We start from the raw sequence: 21,758 nt of genomic DNA, 5'->3' as shown, positions 1-21,758 counted from the left end.
CACCTGGAGAGACATATGATCAATCAGACCTTGGTACTCACATTGAACAGCTGCTGTCTCCCTTTTTAATCCTCGGGGACTTTAATGGACATCATCCCCTCTGAGGATATTGATAGGAGGGTCCCTCTGTAGAGCATATGCTCTCTGATCACAACCTCTCTCTTTTCAATACTGGTTCTTCTACTTATTTTCATCCACCTAGTCAGTTCTTTACTGCTACTGATCTCTCAGTTTGCTCCCCTTTATTTTTCTCCCTTTTTTCATGGAGGGTTGATAATAATTTACGAGGCAGTGATCATTTTCCTATAATTATGAGAGAGACTGACTGTGGTCAATGCCACCCAACCCACGTGCCCCGGTGGAAGCTGGATCAGACAAACTGGCCCTCTTTCACTGCTCTCGCAGAACTGCCCTTGTGTGTAAGCCATCAATAGACGACTGTGTGGCAGCAGCCACTGTATTATACAAGCAGCTGCTCAATGTATTCTTAAAACCTTGACACGTTTTCCACTATATACTTGTCCATGACTCAAAATGAGCCTGGGATACTTTTCGTTGGTATCCCACACTCTCACACCACATCGTTTTCCAGCGGATCCATGCACATGCTTGGTGGGTAAGACATCAAAGCCAGAAGGAATCTTGAATTAAGTTCACAACCAGCATATCTTCTACCACCAGTTCCAAAGTCAAATGGGACAAGATTTGAAAGGTCAGTGGGCAATATAATTTTGTTCCCTCTCAATCTTACTCTCTGATGACCAGGAAGTAGCTGATACCTGGGTATCGCTTATACTCTAGGTAAAAGCTTTTGCCGAATATCTAGTGTTTCTATTGCCATTTATACAGATGATTCAAAATCAGCTGACTCTGTGGGCTCTGTCATGGTTTGTTGTGGTTCGGTGGTTGCACGCAGAATCTCCCCTGCAGCTTCTGTGTTCACTGCTGAACTGTATGCCATTTCTCTTGTCCTGGATCATATTAAAGCTAAGCAGTACTCCAACTTCACTATTTTACTGACTCGGTTAGTTCTCTACTGGCCCTGGAATCGCTTCACGTTGGTTCACACCCTGTTCTTGCCAATATTCAAAACCAACTGGCCCATTTCTCTTTAACATCTACTTCTGCCCAGTTTTTCTGAATTCCAAGCCACGTTGGTGTTAGCAGGAACAGGATTTAGCCAACACCACAGCTAAATCTACTTGCTCTGGCACTGTCACCAATGTGCCTGTTCCATACATGGACTATGGTCCTGTATTCAAGGCTCTGCTCCATGCCAGCTGGTAGTCGACTTGAAGTGAGCAATGTGAAAACAAGCTTTTCCAAATAAAACCCTATATTGAACTTTGGCCGTCTTGCTTCCATAAGGATTGGAAAGAGGAAGTTGTTCTAACTAGATTACGCATTGGCTACAGTTTTTTAACTAATCATTTATCTGGAACTGATGCACCAGTGTGTAGTCTGTGTAACACTCAGATCACAATAAGCCACATTTTACTATCTTGCTATTGTTACAACTCTCAACAACAGCACCATTTTAAACATGTTATCCATGACGTTAGTTATTGGTGATGATGACACTGTCCATCTTGGTAAAGTTTTTAGTTTTTTAGTGACCATTAATATTTTTAATGCCATTTAAGAGTTTTAATTTCTACATTCAACCTTTTTTAATGTAGTTCCATTTTAAGAATCCAAATCCAATTAGTTCGATTTGAAATTAGAAACTGGCTGTAACGTTAAATAACTCGACACCAGGACTGGAAAACCAACTTCAGGTGACTATCGTTGTTATTTGAATTACCCGTTAGTCATCCTGGTGAGTTATTATTAAAATTTTGCTGCATGTCTTTTAAAACTTTTATTACTTTATTTTTTGAAAATGGCCATAACATCAAATGACTCAGAACCAGAACTGGAAAGGCCAACTTCAGGTGGTTTCTTTACTTTCATGTTAGTCTTCCTAGCAGGTTATGATAATTACAGTTATTCTGCAGAAAGTTCTTTATGACTTCTATAACTGTAGTTTTTCTTTTAATGTTTTAGACTAAATGTAAATAACTTTGTTTTGTTTTACCTTAATTTCCTTTTATGAATTTTACTAAATTTACTTTAATTTTAACTTTTTTATGGGATGTTTGGTGCAGATAGTTGAGTCTTTCTGTCAGATATATTTTTTCTTCCTTTTAAAGCCTATTTAAAGTTAATTTAATGAGGTAGTATCGTTACATTGTTTCTTCATAACCCATCCTCACTTCATGCTGTATCAATACTGGCCAATATGGCTGGGTACTGTCAAATGTTTTATTTTATTTGGTTTAATATGTATTGCTATATTTTGAATATATTAATTTAATTAATGCCATATATTCTTGACATAAAACAGAACTACAGCAGCAATACTTAAAATTGGATACTATATTCTGCTAAAAAATGCATGTATGTTATATCAAAGATAGATCTTATTGTTATAACATGTTCTATCATTGGTTCTTTTCAGATATCTTACCTGAGATCTTATTATATTGTTATAACATGTTCTATCATTGGTTCTTTTCAGATATCTTACCTGAGATCTTATTATATTGTTATAACATGTTCTATCATTGGTTCTTTTCAGATATAATATCTTACCTGAGATCTTATGATATTGTTATAACATGTTCAATCATTGGATCTTTTCTTACCTCTTACATTTTTTTTACTTGTACTGCCCTCTGGTTGCACAAATATTTACTCCTTGCTAGCCTTGATACTCTCACCTGCCTTCACATATTTTTACACAAGACTGCTGCTTGACAGCATGCATGAAAATGTGAAAATCCTCCATCAAGAGGGATTCAACACGTCCTTTTGATACAGCTGGTTCTTTCTGTGCAGTATAATCTAATTTTCAAATCAAGATTAGGCACACAAAAACAAACAAACATAGAAAGATGAGAAGTGTGAGAAGAGATAAGAATCTTTCAAAAGTACAATGTAGGAAAATATTAACATGTTGTAAATGTCATGTAAGTAACAGATCAGTTCATTTCTTTTGTAGGATTTGCTGTAGACTGTGATCACTGGTAGACCTAACTTCACAAACAGCATTTGAACCTGTAACATATTTTCCTCTTTTTCATGTTCATTGCTCCATTTCCTCCCCCCCATTTTATTTTATACACACACACACAATGTGGATGATCCTCAAAAGAAATACCTTCATTATTTATTTTGATTAGAAAAGGACATCAATATAAATTTAATTCACCATTACCTAACCATTTTAAAGCTATTTACATGTTTTCCATGTGTTGTTAATTTTAGAAATTTGCTTACTACAAATTCATATTCACGAACAACTAATTAACAACTGTTTTAAGATGTGAAAGAACTAATTGCTATAAAGTCAGTGGTAATGTAAATGGTATGATTTTTCCATCTCTTCACTAAATGTGTTTGACATATTATTCACAAATACATATCAACTAGATGGTAAAGGGTTATGTAGGAACAAAATTAGATTACACTGACAGTGACGTAAAGATTTTCTTCAAAGGGAAACAGAAAGTTACTGTTGTGCCATGCTTCAGGGAAAAATTAAAGATCATGTGTGAATTAAAATAAGTGGTTTGAAAAAAATAAAATGGTTTGACTTGTACATATGAAATACGAATTCACAACAATACAAATTCTGTTACATTTCTTTTAATTTACGTAAAATTTTCTATTCCGTAATTTTATAAGAATTTGCACGAAAGAGTACATTTTAAATGAACTATAGGATTTACCGCTAAAAATACTTGTTCTGTGAGCTCTGTTGACTCCTTAAAAAAGTTAAGCGAAGGCCCTGTTCATTCTCGAATCAGTAGTTTTCTTATCTACGTTGCCAATAGCTTGGGAATGTTAGCTATTTCAATCTGAGTTTTTTACTCTTGCGTTTAGTAGTAAACATGGAGGATGAGAAACGTTGTCGTAGGCTATTCCGGCCAAGCATATCAGTTGGAAAAAAATTATTGTAATTCAACTCTGGTCTACAAGTTCAGATGTGGGCTGCAGTAGATCCTGGCGGCGGATCAGTCCTGTTATTCTGTTTTGGTTAGGGTTTTCTGTCTCAAATAATAAAATAAACACCTCAGGTTAGTCGTAAGTCCTTGGTCACCTGATTACTTTATTGTCAGTACTTCACGCATGTTGCCTTCCCTCGTTGCAGTGCATCGGAAAGTAATTTTAGCTGCAGTAGGCTTAGAGTATCGGCCTGGCGTGGCCAAGCGCGTAAGGCGTGCGACTCGTAATCCGAGGGTCACGGGTTCGCGCCCGCGTTGCGCTAAACATGTTCGCCATCACAGCCGTGGAGGTGTATAATGTGACGGTCAATCCCACTGTTCGTTGGTAAAAGAGTAGCCCAAGAGTTGGCGGTGGGTGGTGATAACTAGCTGCCTTCCCTCTGGTCTTATACTGCTAAATTAGGGACGGCGAGCACAGATAGCCCTCGAGTAGCTTTGTGCGAAATTCCAAAACAAACAAACAGTTTAGTTTATCATTTTGTGTTGACAGAATATGACTCACCCTACGTAATATTTAGTAACAGGGACAGGAGACTGCATGCTGCGTCATCTTAATCATTGCGTAACAACATGCATTTGTGTGAATTGAGAAATTTAACTTGATTACAAGCATGCTCTTATGAGTCAGGTATAAAACCAAATTTATGTTGAAAAGAACTAATGAACAAATTGAAGGTATAACATGATATAATTAAAGTTGTGGTGCAGTTTTAAAATATATATTATCTTTACGAACTCGTAAATAATAAGTTGTACAAAATAAGGAAATAATTTTATTTTTCATGTCATTGCTTGAATTTATTTTAAAAAATAAATAATTACACTAAACAAAGTGAAGCTAATTGCTGACCTGTTTTATTCACTTTCAATGTTACAATGTATGCTAACATGTTTTTGCAGGTAAGAATATATCATTACAGATTATAAAACAAACAAAACATGGCTGCTATGCGTTTTAACATTTTATTTATAAAGCAGAGAACAACGTTTCAATCTTCCAAAAATATTTTCAAGTTAACCATTCCGAGATGCACTTTTGTTTCGAGTGGATTATTTGTCCTCAAGAAGAACAATACGTGGTTTAATATGTAAAACAAAATGTACGGAGGGAAAGAAATACTAAATGTACTTGTACTGAAAAAGAATATATTTTGAAATCATTGCGAGTTGTGGATTTGTTTGTATAATCATATGGTGAATTATTACAAGCACTTCTAACGTAGAAGTGTGAACTTTGTGTGATTTTTGTCATAATGTGCTATATTTCCGAAATAAACGTAAAAGTAATATTGCTTTATTTTGCCTATTTTATCGAGTAAACTTAAATTTAAAAGTATGTTCATTTTCTCGTTGATTGAGTTTTGGTTAATAATTTTAAATTAATCAAATATTTGAAAGAGCTTTGTTCGTAATTTTGAACACGTAGGACAAGGTCTAAACAAGTTTACAATCAACTAGATTTTGATATATTTGATTATAACTCTAAATTGTTTAAAAGACAACTTTTAAATAGTTTGGGCTTGTATATCGGGAAAACTTAAATTTAGTTAATACTTCAGGATTTTCCTTTTATAATTTTATAAATAATATTCGTGATGATAGATGGCGCTATAATGCAACAGGATTTTTCTTTTGTTCTTGTTTGAGATAATAGATGGCGATACGGGATATTATTTCGCAATACAAAAGTTTGGTAATAGCTGTTATATGGTTGTGCACTTCCGCAAAATTTCTAAAATGTTCTTTTGACTTTTCGTCAAGCATGTTAAACAATTTTCCTTTAATCTTTTATAAAACAAATGTTAATAACTCTTAAATACGTTTGGTGCTTAATAAAGATGTAGAAGTTGAAACTTTGCGTCAGAATATGAGAGCTATGTTTTCTATTTGTTGCTCTAGAATACAGTGAAAAGGCCCATGAGTGTTATTTAAGGCGTTTTCGTGACTCGTTGCGTAGTTAGCGACTTGGAAGGACGCAAGAATGTATGCTGGATGGTAGGTAGAGTAGAACTCGGGATATATCGGGAACACGACAGGCAAAACTTTCGACGCCTGTCCTGTGAAAGTGGGTTTTCTCAGGGCACTCCGTTTCCCACCACAGCAAATACTAAGGCATTGGATTTCTAGATCCCAGCCCAGGGAAATTTATTGCCAGACCCTGAGTTGGGTCGTTTGAATTGAATTGTAGCCATGTTCATATTTACTTGACTTCTTCCTTTCGGGACGGGACCCGGCCATTTTTCCGGTGCTGCCTTTGCCTCCACCCAAAAAAAAGAATTAAAAAAAAAAATTCCTAATAACTCGCGAAAGGGGACGAAGAGGAACCACAACGTTCTTGAACACCCCAGTTGGAGAGAGAACTCTTCTGATTTCTCTCTCTCTAAACTAAACCCTGGCACGTTAGTTTGAGTTTGAGACTGGATATTAGAAGAACGATTAGAGGCGTCGTATCGGCAACGATGAATGGCAAATTTTAAAATAACACTAGTGAAATAGTGTGATCTAATAATTGTATTTTCTTATTTAAAGAAAAACGGAAATAACGCTGAAGAATTATCGTGAAGATGCAAATATGTTAACTCTAAATTTATTGTCATGATAGACTTAAATGTTTTAATTAAACATCCGGATAGTAATGTCTGTTAGTTTAATCATCTGTTACTATTTTTTCTGAAAGTTTAAGTGGAAGATTAAAGAAAAACTCGTTAGTTATGCATTGTTCCAGTAGTAATTTCTGGAAGAAGACGACATGTTAATCACTTATTCACTCTGGCGAAATCACAAAAGCAAAACGAAACGATAATGTGAAGATCAGGTATTAAGTTGGAATTCTTAGATTACTCTTAGAATAAAATCCTTTTAATATGGTGCTCTCAAAGACTTAACTCTGCGTCAGTTAAACATGTTTTTAAATTATATATAGGTGTTCTATATATGATGCGAGTATGTTTACAACTGTTAAACTTGCATATAGTCTAGGCTGTCGAACAGGGGAAGGGGGTGTTAAAGAAACTTATTTGTTTTAATAGGTTCGACTGATATATAGATTTCTATTGTACTTGCAGTTGAGGCTATAAATGAATCTACAATATCTAACGATGCCTTTTGATGGTTAAGGGGAGTAGGTCCACTAATGGCTCACCTTTGACATTGTGCCTCCCCAAACAAAACAAAGCAAATTAGATATTCATAGATAACTTTTAGTCGGGTAGATAGACGTACTAAAACATCACTACAAAGATCTTACGATTAATGTATATGTATGATTTTGATATTTTCAGGAGTGTTAGTAACATGTATACAAGATTATCAAACATTAATTTCACTCACTGGAAATCTTGATCTAGTGATGAAGGTTCACGGATAGATGGAACTAGTGTCAAATAAAAACATCATGGAAATAAAACAAAATAATAAAAAAGAATAAAAGTAGCTTTATAACTCTTATCACGTTCAAATCCGAAAGATAAGTGAAAATATACATAATTCCTGATGACAAGAAACTCAATTGAAATAAAATGTATCTCGGGACGACAGTTATGGGTATTAACACTTTTATTGATAAGCAGAGAATAACGTTTGGACCTTCTTAGGTCATCTTCTGGTTAGTAAAAAGAGTTTTCATCTCTCCGTTGCCGTACAAATGTCTTAGGGACGACAGTATAAATGGGTACGGGATTGATACATATCTCCAGCAACCAATTAGCAACCCCCTATAGAATTCACTACCACCAAAATTAACTTTATGTTCAATAACCAAAACTACCAACAAATAAATGGCCTAAGTATGGGTAATCCCATGTCAACAGTTCTAGCCAACATTTTTATAACACCGACTGAATCTCAAGCGGTAAATTCAGCCTTCCACCCACCAATGTACTGGTGCGTTGATGATACAAATGCTGAATTCACATACACAAAATACACACTTAGTTTTTCAATTACGTTAACTCTATTCACCCTACAATATGTTCACTTGTGAACAGAAAAAAAACTCTCCAAATAACATTTTTTAACCTCAAGATCACTAGAACTGAAATGAAATTTAAACCAGAAATCCACAAAAAAAATCACCCATACTGGATTATACATTCCCTGGGACTCGGCACATGAAACAAAACAAAAACAACGTATTAAGAAACCAAATAAACACAACCACAAAACTATGTACACCTGATAAAATTAACTATGAAATCAACAAAATAAAACAACGTTTTATCGACAAATTTCCTAAAAAAAAACGTGGAAAAAATTATACGCACACACCAAAACAAACAACAATAAACAACAAAACCTCATGCTGCTGAATGTCACATGTTCCCGACATCAGCAAAAAAAATAATCAACATTTGGAAAACCTTATAACAAAACACAACATTCCAGTAAACACCAAATTTATTCAAAAACCAGGTACAAAACTAAAGTCTGTTATGAGTAAAAACTGCATTGACAAACACAACAATAAAATACAATGCAATAATTGCCTTGACTTCTATATTAGAGAAACAAGCGGGAAAATGAAAACTAGATTCAAAGCACAACAACAACAAAAAACGCCTTCACACGTCTTTGAACACTGCAAATCAAATAAACACAACATTACCAAAGAAAACACCCAGATACTAAGTATGGAAACAAATATAAACAAACGTAAAATGAAAGATGCCCTACTTTTACAGAAACTAAAACCAAAATTAAACCAATATAAAGGAACATCTTTATATCTATACTAATTAATAACTGTCACACCTGTTGAAACTGTCTTCCTGAAGACTTGTGTCCAGCAACGGTCACTTGCAAACTCTCTTTCTTAACCTGAAGATGACCTAGGAAGGTCGAAACGTTGTTCTCTCCTTATCAATAAAAGCCGTTCTCAAATAGAATGTAGATAACTCAACATAATGTCACAGTATTATAGATTATATTTTTTGTTTTACTTTATTTTGTTTAGTTTCTTTCAATGATAAATTATGCAGAAGTGTAAAACTAACGTTTTTATGTTGTTTATAACTTACACTGATGACACAGAAGCACATCATTTGAAATAGTTCACGTTGTCAATCAACAGAAGGACCACCAGCAACATGTTAATCCTTGGAAAGATTAAACAATCATAAACACTTCCACACCATGATCTTCAGAGCGCTGTTAAAGGTAATCTCCTCTAAATGTGTGTTTTGATTTGTACCAAAACGAGTCATTAATAAGTTCAAGCTGTTCCAAAGAATAACTAAAGAGATTTATTTGGTACTTAATGTCAGTGTCAGAGACTGTTTGTGTAATGAAGTGTTTTATATCATGAAAGACATAATTTAATGACATTCGCGCACGTGTGTTTGACTTGGTTTGTTTGTTTTGAATTTCGCACAAAGCTACTCGAGGACTATCTGCGCTACCCGTCCCTAATTTAGCAGCGTTGACTAGAAGGCAGCTAGTCATCACCACCCACCACCAACTCTTTGGCTACTCTTTTTTCCAAAGAATAGTTGGATTGACTGAAACATTATAATGCCCTCACGACTGAAAGGGCGGGCATGTTTGGTGTGACGGGGATCCGAACTCGCGATCCTCAGATTACCCTTATGCACCTGGCTATCCCGGGCCCGTTTTAATTTGGAATACATTGAGTCGTTAATAGGTTAATTCACTTTCAAAGACTGACTAATGACATGTATGTAGTATTTAATGTTACACTTAGATATTAAAACTCACACTACAGCACGTGACCCATAGGTTGCTAGTTGAGCACCCTAAGTACTTACAAGTGCTACAAGTGTTGTGTAATTGAGTGTAGGAATGTAAAGAGCGTGCTTAGATGTTTGAATATAAATATAAAGAGAACCACAAAATTTTTATTAGTTTGTTTTTAGTAGCATCTATTTCTGTAGAGGGCATGCTTAGATGTTTGATTATATTTACACAACCCCCTTCAAACATGTGGTCAGCTATTGGTCAGTTACTTCTTTTTTTTCTTTGTGAACCTGACGATGACCGAAAAAGGTCGAAAAGTTGTTCGCTCCTCTACAAAAATAAATTTCTCAACCAATACCAGCCGTTTTAAAATATGTACTTTTCTTTACAAGTTGTTTTTCTCGTCATCATGAATTAAAAAAAATGTGTTTGTTTTTTCCCCAATAACACGTAACTAAATACATGAAACCCAGTTTATGTGTGTCTGTGTACGTATGAAGACCTTTTCACATCTCAGAACACATCAGTTATATACGTATGGACAATACAAAACCACCCGAGCAGAACATTTAATATACTGAAACGAAACATAAAAACTAAAACAATTTAAAGTTTCTATCTTACAGTAAACCAAAGATCTTAAAAAAGATAAATACAATGGAAGCTATACCCGTTAACGAAATAAATACAAAAATAAACAGATACAATGGACGGTACATGTAATTAAACCGATGTTCAAAAACATAAAAACAACACACAATAACAATATATTTGATATTATTACTTTTACTTTAACACTTACTTACTGTAAAGTATCACACAATATTACAGTTTGTTTTTTATCACAACTAGAAAATTGTGTATCCTTTCAACTTTAAAACACAGAAATAGATGCTGCTAAAAACAAACTAATCAGAAAACAATCGTGGTTCTCTTTATTTTTATATTTCATGTAATACAAACATATATATACGTTTAAACTTGTATATGCAGAATAAATCTACAGAAGAGAAACATCTTAAACTTGTTTCTCTGTGATTTACACCAACAAATCGTTACATTCGTGATCGTGAAGAACGACCCTTTTATTTACACTCTAGGTACAAATTGTTAACTAAGTTTAAGAGAAACTGTCTTTTGTATAACTCTACTTTTAAAATCTTCACTTTTCAGTTTTATATTTCTCTTTTCATTTTCCTTTTCTTTCATTACGTAATTTAACAATTGATTGAGCAGTATTGTTTCACTTCTAACCAATATAAATTGTGAGATAAAACAATAAAGTTGAACCACGATACTATTAAATATCTGTATGTAGTAACTATGGAGACGAAATATTAAAATATAAACCGAACTGTGCGAAGAAAGAACAAAATCTTCATGGTCAAAGGTTGCTCACCTCGTATTCCCCATGTTCTTCGGCCATTACAGTTTGTAGGTATAATGTTTTGCATAAATATTTTAAATGTGAATTAAATTCTTGAAATGAGAAACAAAAGTTAGACAACTGGTAACATTTACTGTACTCTACAACCTATGAGAAGGTTAGCGATTACTGGGCTGTTTTACATCACGTCGTACTGGAAAACTTTGAAAAAGTAAAAATTTTCCGAAAAAAAAAGATTCAGTTTACAGCAAATACTGCAGGGGAAACGTGTTCAGGTTGTGCTGATTCAAACAGTCATTTTGTATCTCTTAAATGTGCTACACTTTGTTAAAGAAAACCCACCAGTTTTTCTTTTCTTAAAACTATACTTATAAATTACATCATTAAAATATAATCAAACCTTCAGGTTCAGTCCAGGTTCTTGTTACAAGAAGAATACTTAAAATTATATCTGTGACAAACAAAGGAATTTTATACGTATCGTACTTATTTTTGTAATTGTCTAAGTCTAGAATACCAAAAGCGGAAATTTTAAATAGATTTTTGTTTGTGGTGCCATTTGATAGATATGCCATAACTTATTTATTGTTTCGGTCACATACACTGATAGATACAGATATACATGCCATATTATAGTAAGATTAGAAAATGTGACGTTATTAATTCTTTATATTGGACTTACCAAACATATATATCTTCAACACTATATAATGCTCCAATTGGTAATACATAGCCGATACTATGTTGTTGTATTATTAATTAACTTTGCTTTTACTTCGTGATTTTGGTAAATTTGTAATAATTATTTTTATTACAATTATGCTAACAACTTAATATACTGTGATGGTTTACACGGTGTCTTCTCATCATCAGACAAATGTCTACAACACTTTTGTTATTAAGTTTTCTCAAGCATTTTTTGTTGATTTTGAAATTTCACACAAAGATACATGAAGGTTATCTGCGATAGCCGTCCTCAATTTAGCAGTGTAAGACGAAAGAGAAAGCAACCAGTCATCACCACCTACTACCAATTCTTCGGTTACTCTTTTACCAAAAAATAATAGGATTGACAGTAACATTATCACGAACCCACGGGAGAAAGGACGAGCATGGTTGGTGTGATGGGATTCGTACCTGTGACCCTCAGATTACGAATCAAGTGCCTTAATCATCTAGTCATCTTTGTAATGTTTCCTTAAGTAATCATTTAAGGATCATTGATAAGGATATTAAATTTGGTAGAGTGGTCAAGAATAACCACTTTTTGGTTAAGTAGTCATTTCAGGTAAGAATAACAATGGTACTATTGGATGATATAACCTGAATATTTGTATTTAGTGATAGTTCTTTTAAACTATTTCTTTAGGGCTCAGAAGGTTAGGATGAATCTAAACATAAATTTATAAAAAGTAGAAAAGGTAGAATTTTCTGTAAAGGAAGAATAGGGTTAGACAACTTTTTTATTGTTTTCTTGGAAAGTTACAAATGTTTAATAGCTCTTACTATTTGGTTTGGTTTCGTCAGTATAACAGACCATACGGTCTTCATACGTATAAAATATATACAAGCTTCGAGTTAAGAGAAATTCGGATGGCTTTAGTCAGAAGAAATCTTGTGTGTATGATATGGGGTTAAAACTAATCTGGAACTAAAACGTAATTTGTGAGTTATAAAATAACCGTTACTAATCATCTACTGCAATGTATCTTTTTTAACCTTTTGATCTTTTACTGCACCTGTTTTTTATCCTTCCACAACTTGTGAGCATCTTTCAGGTTTTGAGTGCGCACCAACATATCATATTTTAAACTTTAAGTAAAAAATAATTATAAATCTGTATGAACAGTTTTACTCAGACATACATTATAATTTTGTAACATTTAGTGAGTGTAAGTCACAAAGAAGTAAGAAACCAATCCAGACTTTCATGTTTGTTAACATGCACGTATGTGTATTTTCTTAGAACAAAAACACATTGGGCCATCTGCTGAGTCCACCGAGGGGAATCAAACGCCTGATTTTAGCGTTGTAAGTCCGTAGACTTGCTGCTGTACTTGCGGGGGACTGTTTAATATCTAAACTCTAACGTGTTTCTCCAGTAGACAATTTAACTATTAATTTTTTAAATCATAATCCCAAATCCTATGATTGTATTTGTTAATAAATGTTTATTACTTAACATACAAATTACTCATGTTTTGGTTTTCTTACAGTTTTCTTTGTGGTTTATTTGCTATAAACTTTATATTTTACAACTCTATGATATTACAGACTTCGATCTGAACAACAACCAATGAAGATCGACTTTGAAAGTATCTATCGTCAACATCTGAATATGATTGGACATTATATACTACTATTATATATATATATATATATCGTGAGCCGTAGTGTCTTTCCAACAGTTTATCTTTGTCTCCTGTTTATGGTATCTTTTTCTCGCGCTAAGTTTGAAAACCTCGGACGAAGACAGAGCTCAACATTTTTTAAATAACGAAATAACAGGTATGAATAATGTTAACAACAAACAGAATATTCTTCGCTAACTTGTAAGGAATTAATTACACTGTCATTCACATTTTAAAATGTGACGTAACGGTATGTTATTGTTGAGTGGCTTTTAACAGAACACTTCCTATACAAACTTGAAACATAAAACATGGAAAACTGACACCCTTTTGGCACACTTACTTTAGAGCAGTGGTTCCCAACCTTTTTTATGCCCCGCACCCCTAAAATTTTTTTTAGAGTATCACAAAATAACTCAATTTGTTTTTATTACTGGTAGTAACTTGTGTATCCTTTCAACTTTATATGTTTGTTTCTTAGTAGTACCTATTTATGTATTTTAATCTAATCATAAAACATTTTGTGGTTCTTTCTATTTTTATTTTTCACATATTACGACTGGATAATACATATATATATATATATGTATACACACACATATATATAAATCTACAGACGACATGTATGACTTGTCACATCTCAAACTTTTTCCTCTGAGATATACACCAACAAACGGTTATACACGTAATCGCGAAGGGCGACCCTTTATTCATGCTCTAGGTACAATTTGTTGAAAAAGTTTAAAGGAGAAATTGTTTTTTAAAACTCAACTTTGAACATCTTCTGTCTTTTCCAACTGCTATCCCTCACTTGTCTGTTTTATATTTCTGTCTTCATTTTCCTTACGTCATATATATACAACAATTGATTGACAAGTATTGCTCAATACAAACTGAGAAAGACAATAATGAAATTGTTGGGAGTCTGTTGATAGAAACGGTCATTTTCTATCTGTTAAACTTGCTACTGTTTATTGATAAAGACAAGTTTGTTTTATTTTTTAACTGCGTTTCTTAAAGCACCCCGCTAGTACAATGGTATGTCTCCGGATTTACAACGCTTAAATTAGGGGTTGGATTCCCTTTGGCTTCACTGTAAAAAAGCACACACCATTTTTTATAACTAAAGTTACATCAATAAAGATACAATCAAACTTTCAGGTTTAGTCCAAGTGAAAGCTGGGTTCTTGTCACAAGGAGGGTACTTAACATTCTATCGATCTCAAACAAAGGAATGTTATAAGTATCGTATTTAGTGTTATAATTGTATGAATATAGAATACCAAATGTGGGAATTTTTAAATAGATTTTGATTTGTGGTGACATTTTATAGATATGCTATGATGTATTTATTGTTTCTGTAGATAGATACAGATATAAACATCATCTTATAGTAAGATTAAAAAATATGACGTAATTCTATATATTGAATTTACCAAAAATATTTTTATTCAACATTGTAACATGCTACAGTTGTTAATATACAGCCTATACTATGTTGTTGTATTATTAATTAACTTTGCTTTTTGTTCGTGATTTTAGTAAAGTTTGATAACTATAATTATATAACCCACAACAACTTAATATTCTGTGATGGTTCACCTGGTGTCGTATTATCATTACTAACAACAACTTAATACACTGTGATGGTTCACCTAGTATCGTATTATCATTACTAACAACAACTTAATACACTGTGATGGTTCACCTGGTGTCGTATTATCATTACTAAAATGTTTACGACATTTCAATTTCTCAGCTGTGTATGGAACATTTTCTCACGTTGGGTGATACTCAATTAAGGGGCATTGATAATGTGGTTGAGTTTACAACAACAAGCAATATTTTGATCAGGTAGTCATTTTAGGTAGGAAGTTGTTTTGAATTAAGCACAAAGCTATACAATGGGCTATGACTCGTGACTGGGCGGTATGCTGTAGCGGTCAATCCAATTATTTCCTTGTAAAACAGTGTTTCGTGAGTGGTGATCACTCGGTACCTTTCCTCTTTTCTTTCACTGCTAAATTATCGACGGCGATAGCAGATAGCCCTCGTGTATACAAGAGTATCAGTAACTAACAACAATACTCAATTGACGACAAAAATATCACTAACAAACAACAATACTCAACTGACGACAAGAATATCACTAACAAAAAACAATACTCAAATGACAACAAGAATATCACTAACTAACAACAATACTCAACTGACAACAAGAATATCACTAACTAACAACAATACTCAACTGACGACAAGAATATCACTAACTAACAACAATACTCAACTCAGTAAGTTCAAGGATATTGCTGAAAAGTATCCACCACACTGAACTGATCAGCAAAAGTTCATCAATCAACAATGGTCAATGTCGCGAAACCTGAGTTGAAAAATATCAAATGACAAGAAAAAACAACGTCAATGTCCTGACCAAGTAGATGTGACTGAAAGAAATTCGCGAAGCTGATGTCATAATGCAAACTGAGAAAAAATCTTGCTTGCAATTTCTGAAGACAGATCCTTCAACTTCAATTCAGACATCTTCCTCATCAACAGAATGTCAATGGCAAGGTCACCTATCGTTGTTCAATGAGTCAAGTTCATTAATCAACCAATAATCTTCTGAGCATCTTCCCTCGACTCAGCCAGCGTAACAGTGATACACAAGGTCATAATAAAATTTTTTCAAGCGACAAGAAACTGTGAACTGCCAATGATTTGATGATTCTGCTTCGTCAATGCATCACTGCCAAGGTTCACTAACTGCACAAGTTCTGGTGCAAAGAAATCACAACTACCTTCTCAATGCGGCACTACACCTACTCACGTTGCTGACCCTTCAACATACCATGGTTCCTGAAACACTACTATGACGACTGTATCCAACAAAACAGACTTCTGTTGACCTGATTCATCGACCATTGCTGAAAAGAAACTTGTTACTTGTGAAACGGTCTCACACTGAACTGAGAGGCTGTGAAATTCTTCACTCACTGTCGCGAATTCAAAAAACCACTGTGCTGCGGACCATCACAACTGCAACACCGGACACAACTTTCCACAAGTAACATTCTTGACACGATTCCAACACAGAATATCAATGAAACGAAATATCGTAACTGACCTCACATGTTGCACCTAAATCTGCTGACTGCTTTGAGAAAACGTTCTGCGACCGCCGCAGAGATTCTATTCGAGCTGTTCTGTTCATCAATGACTACAAGTGTGGAAATCTTTATGCTTCGACTCATAATGACACTTTATATTGAATACCTTTCGCCACTGCTACCGTCGAATGACACAGCAGACAAATCACGTTCTTTCTGTTCTTAAAGAAAACAGTACTGTGCAGTACAATCATCATGAAACTGCCGTTTTTGTCATCATCAACTTTTCTTTTTACGATTAGCTACCATTTTGTGACGGAAAATAATATCAAAATAGGGCTCTGTAAGTAAATCTCGAAGAACAATTGGAACGCGTGAGATTTCGTAATTAAGGAAATATTACGTCATTAAGCCAAAGATTATATGCCTATGCATTAACGAGATTTTCTTATCAAATTTACTTTATCGCTCGACACAAATATGGAACCAGTGCCTAATCTAATGCATATTCTTCTATAGCGCTTAATCTTCGCGAACTCAAATAAAAGGAACTCTATGTTTGAGTTTCCTGTTGGACATCGCGGGCCTGATTTTGTGCACCACTGACATAAACAGATACGGAAATTTATTTACCCGTTGATAAAAATAAAACGTGGTTATTTTGTTGTCGAAATAAGGGCAAACTGCTATCTGCAGTGTCGTGCATAGAAACAACAAAAACCACAAGAAGGTCTTTCCCTGAATTTGAAGGTTAAGCTTATAGCTAGCAGAAAGGCTGAATTTACACCCTGAACTGGTCTCGCGGGCAGATTGAAATTTTACTGCGTGACTAAGCATCGGGAATGTATTGCTCGTGCTAACTAGACACTGTGTAGACAGATCACAGCCAAAAGGAACTTGCTTGATCGATGTTCATAGGTGTCCGCGACACACGCTTCAAAACCACCGTCGTAATGTTTGTCTGTTCATTCTGTCATTGTTAATTTGTTATGTTACTCAATAGCATTACATACAAAGTATAGCTTAAAATAAAACGGCTCGTTTGTTTAGAAAATATTTCACGTAGAGGAGCGAACAACGTGGTCAGCTTCCGGTCACACCACTTTCTTTCTTTGTGAACCTGACGATGACCGAAGAAGGTCGAAACGTTGTTCGCTCCTTGACGCAAAATATCTTCTCAACCCCACCTAGCCGTTTTACATATATATTCTCTTACAAATGGGTTTTCTCGATATCATTAAAGTAAGTTTTACTTTGCAGGTAACATTGTTATCAAACAAATGAAGACAACATGTACCACCTAATGTTCCTCTTTATTGAATCACTAAAATGTCAGCACAAATATATATTATGTGTACTGAAAGTTTGCCAAATTTCATACAGATACACGAGTCGTATCGATACAGTCCCCATTTGTGCCCTTCATGGTGTAAGTACTCGTATGTTACTCTTTTACCAACATTACTTTAATATTTAGTGTTTGAATTAATTAAGTACAGAAACAGACAAGGAAAGCTATTCAACAATTGATGAAACAAAACATGCTTATTGTACTGTCAAAGTCATTGGGCAACCTGCTATCTGCAGTGTCGTGTATGGAAGCGTCATTAACCAACGAGAAGGTGCCTCCTCCCAATTTTAGCTGAGCTATAACTAGAGAAAGCCTGAATTTTACACCCTGAGAGGCAAACCGTAATTTTAGAACTTGGGGCACTCAACCGTGCGACTAAACATTACTAGTACATCTGTTCATATATATATGCCTGATTGACAACTTTACGTAAGTATCTGTAAAACATACATATCGTGTTAACTACTTTCCTGTAACCACTCAACAACATACATTCCTGGTTTACTACTTTATTAATAGCTTTGAACAACGTACATTCCTGGTTTACTACTTTATTAATAGCTTTGAACAACATACATTCCTGGTTTACTACTTTATTAATAGCTTTGAACAACATACATTCCTGGTTTACTATTTATTAATAGCTTTGAACAACATACATTTCTGGTTTCACTACTTTATTAATAGCTTTGAACAACGTACATTCCTGGTTCACTTTATTAATAGCTTTGAACAACGTACATTCCTGGTTTACTACTTTATTAATAGCTTTGAACAACGTACATTCCTGGTTTACTACTTTATTAATAGCTTTGAACAACTTACATTCCTTGTTTGCTACTTCTTATTAACAGCTTTGAACAACATACACTCCTTGTTTGCAACTTTATTAATAGCTTGGAATGTTTAACAACATACATTCCTTTTGTTTACTACTTTATTAATAGCTTTGAGCAACATGCATTCCTCGTTTCTACCACCTGATATTAATAGCTTTGAACAACATACATAAGATACTCTGGTTGACTAAATTACCTCTATACAACAGAACAACAGTAGATATCCTGGTTCAATTAAATTACTCCTGTACAAGTGAACAACACAGACACCTGGTTCACCAAATTACCCTGTACCCGTACGTGAACAACATAGATACGTGGTTCACTAAATTACCTGTACCCTGGAACAACAACTGGTTCAACAACATAGATACCTGGTTCACTAAATTACTTTGTACAACTGAACAACATATATACCTGGTTCACTCAATTACCTGTACAACTGAACAACATAGATACCTGGTTCACTAAAATTACCCTGTACAACTGAACAACATAGATACCTGGTTCACTAAATTACCCTCACACAACTGAACAACATAGATACCTGGTTCACTAAATTACCCTGTACAACAGAACAACATAGATACCTGGTTCACTAAATTACCCTGTACAACTGAACAACGTAGATACCTGGTTCACTAAATTACCCTGTACAACTGAACAACATAGATACCTGGTTCAATTAAATTACTTCTGTACAACTGAACAACGTGGTGATACCTTGGTTCACTAAATTACTCTGTACAACTGAACAACGTAGATACCTGGTTCACTAAATTACCCTGTACAACTGAACAACATAGATACTGTGGTTCACTAAATTACCCTGTACAACAGAACAACAGAGATACCTGTTTCACTAAATTACCCTGTACAACTGACAACATAGATACCTGGTTCACTAAATTACCCTGTAAAACTGAACAACATAGATACCTGGTTCACTAAATTACCCTGTACAACTGAACAACGTAGATACCTGGTTCTCTAAATTACCCCTGTACAAGTGAACAACACAGATACCTGGTTCACTAAATTACCCTGTACAAGTGAACAACATAGATACGTGGTTCACTAAATTACCCTGTACAACTGAACAACATAGATACCTGGTTCACTAAATTACCCTGTACAACTGAACAACATAGATACCTGGTTCACTAAATTACTCTGTACAACTGAACAACATAGATACCTGGTTCACTAAATTATCCTGTACAACTGAACAAACACAGATACCTGGTTCAAATTACTCCTGTACAAGTGAACAACACAGATACCTGGTTCACTAAATTACCCTCTACAACTGAACAACACAGATACCTGGTTCACTAAATTACCCTCTACAACTGAACAACACAGATACCTGGTTCACTAAATTACCCTGTACAACTGAACAACGTAGATACGTGGTTCACTAAATTATCCTGTACAACTGAACAACACAGATACCTGGTTCAAATTACCCTCTACAACTGAACAACACAGATACCTGGTTCACTAAATTACCCTCTACAACTGAACAACACAGATACCTGGTTCACTAAATTACCCTGTACAACTGAACATCATACATGCCCAGTTGACTACTTCACTGGTACATCTGAACAACATACAACTTTAAATAATAATTATAAATCTGTACGAACAATTTCACTCAGATATACTTTAGACTTTATACTTTTGTAAGATTTATTGAGTGTAAGTCACAAAGATGTGAGAAACCAATCGAAACTTTCATGTTTGTTTATATGTAAAGTCTGACAAGATTCTACATTATACAATTTACCTGTTGTTTTAACCCTTAATCTCAGAGCTTATAGACGTGTTTTAACAATAGACAATTTATTTACTGTTTTTTAACTTCTAATCCCAAATCATATTGTTGTATTTGTTATCTAATTCTCATTTCTTGACATAGTAAATACTCAAGCCTCGTTTTTTTGTACAATTTTCTTAGAGGTTTACTTTTGACAGACTTTTTATCTCATCCTTTATAATGTTACAGAATGCGATATCAACACCTATCAGTGAAGCCCGACTTTGAAAGCAGCTGTAGACAATATTTGATTGGACAGAGAACATTATGTACTGCTTGTTTTATACATACTGTGAACAGTGGTGTCTGTCCATCAGTTCATCTGTCTCCTGTTTATAACGGCTTCACTTCTCATGTTGAGTGTGAAAAGCTATGGATGAAGTCAAAGTACAACATTAACTTTTTAGATAACAGTATAACAGGTATGAATAATGTTAACAACAAACAGGATATTCTACACTAACTTGTTATGAATTAATAACACTATGTATCAGAATGTGACATAACGGTTTGTTATTGTTAAATTGTTCTTAGTAGAACACTTACTATACAAACATGGAAAACCAAAACTCATGTAACACACTTACTCTACAGTATCACACAATCTTACAATTAGTCTTTAGTAACTGCTACACGTGGGCTATTTGCGCTAGTCAGCCATAATGTAGCAGAAAGACCAGATGGAAGTCAAGTAGTCATCGCTACCAACCGCCAAGTCTTGGTCTACTATTTTGTACTATTTGCTGGTGTATAACTCATCATATACCATTAGGTTCCTCGACTCAAATCACTACAAGTTGATGTATATATAAATAATTTACGTAGGTTCTCATACACTTTCTCGCACCATTTACTATGATAAATGTATTTATATATACACATATATACGTATGTACATAGATGTAGACGGACGAGAATTTAAATAGAAATGTTGATATTTTTTTTAGGGTAACACTGTCTTCTCAGTCAACGTTGTACGAATGTTGATGACGAAGCTACGTATGGACAATTCCACAGAAACTGCGCATGTCAGGTAGATATTAGTGGTTGTCTGATTTAATAACAAGCTCAGCGATGGTAAAACTATTTTAAAATTTGAAGAAAAATAAACATATGAGTATCTAGAAAACTATGGGAAAATATCAGTATATTTAGTGAAGT

At 34.3% G+C, this 21,758-nt stretch overlaps 1 protein-coding gene and 1 long non-coding RNA gene across 2 annotated transcripts in view; one reads left to right on the top strand and one right to left on the bottom strand.

Moving 5' to 3' along the window:
- The window catches only part of LOC143242662 (uncharacterized), a 312,274-nt gene that overhangs the window by 44,085 nt on the left and 246,431 nt on the right, over window positions 1-21,758 (bottom strand). The gene's annotated exons all lie outside the window — the stretch shown is intronic.
- LOC143242679 (uncharacterized) overlaps window positions 6,009-21,758 on the top strand; it is a 198,335-nt gene continuing 182,585 nt past the window's right edge. Inside the window, exons 1-2 of the long non-coding RNA XR_013023139.1 lie at window positions 6,009-6,864; window positions 9,078-9,203. This is a non-coding gene — a long non-coding RNA (uncharacterized LOC143242679). The remainder of the gene's footprint in view (window positions 6,865-9,077; window positions 9,204-21,758) is intronic.

Source organism: Tachypleus tridentatus, unplaced genomic scaffold (genome assembly GCF_004210375.1).
Source record: "Tachypleus tridentatus isolate NWPU-2018 unplaced genomic scaffold, ASM421037v1 Hic_cluster_2, whole genome shotgun sequence".
In the NCBI taxonomy this organism is placed as follows: Eukaryota; Metazoa; Arthropoda; class Merostomata; order Xiphosura; family Limulidae; genus Tachypleus; species Tachypleus tridentatus.
The sequence above is the reverse complement of the archived record's forward strand: the minus strand, read 5'-3'. Positions and strand labels throughout refer to the sequence as shown.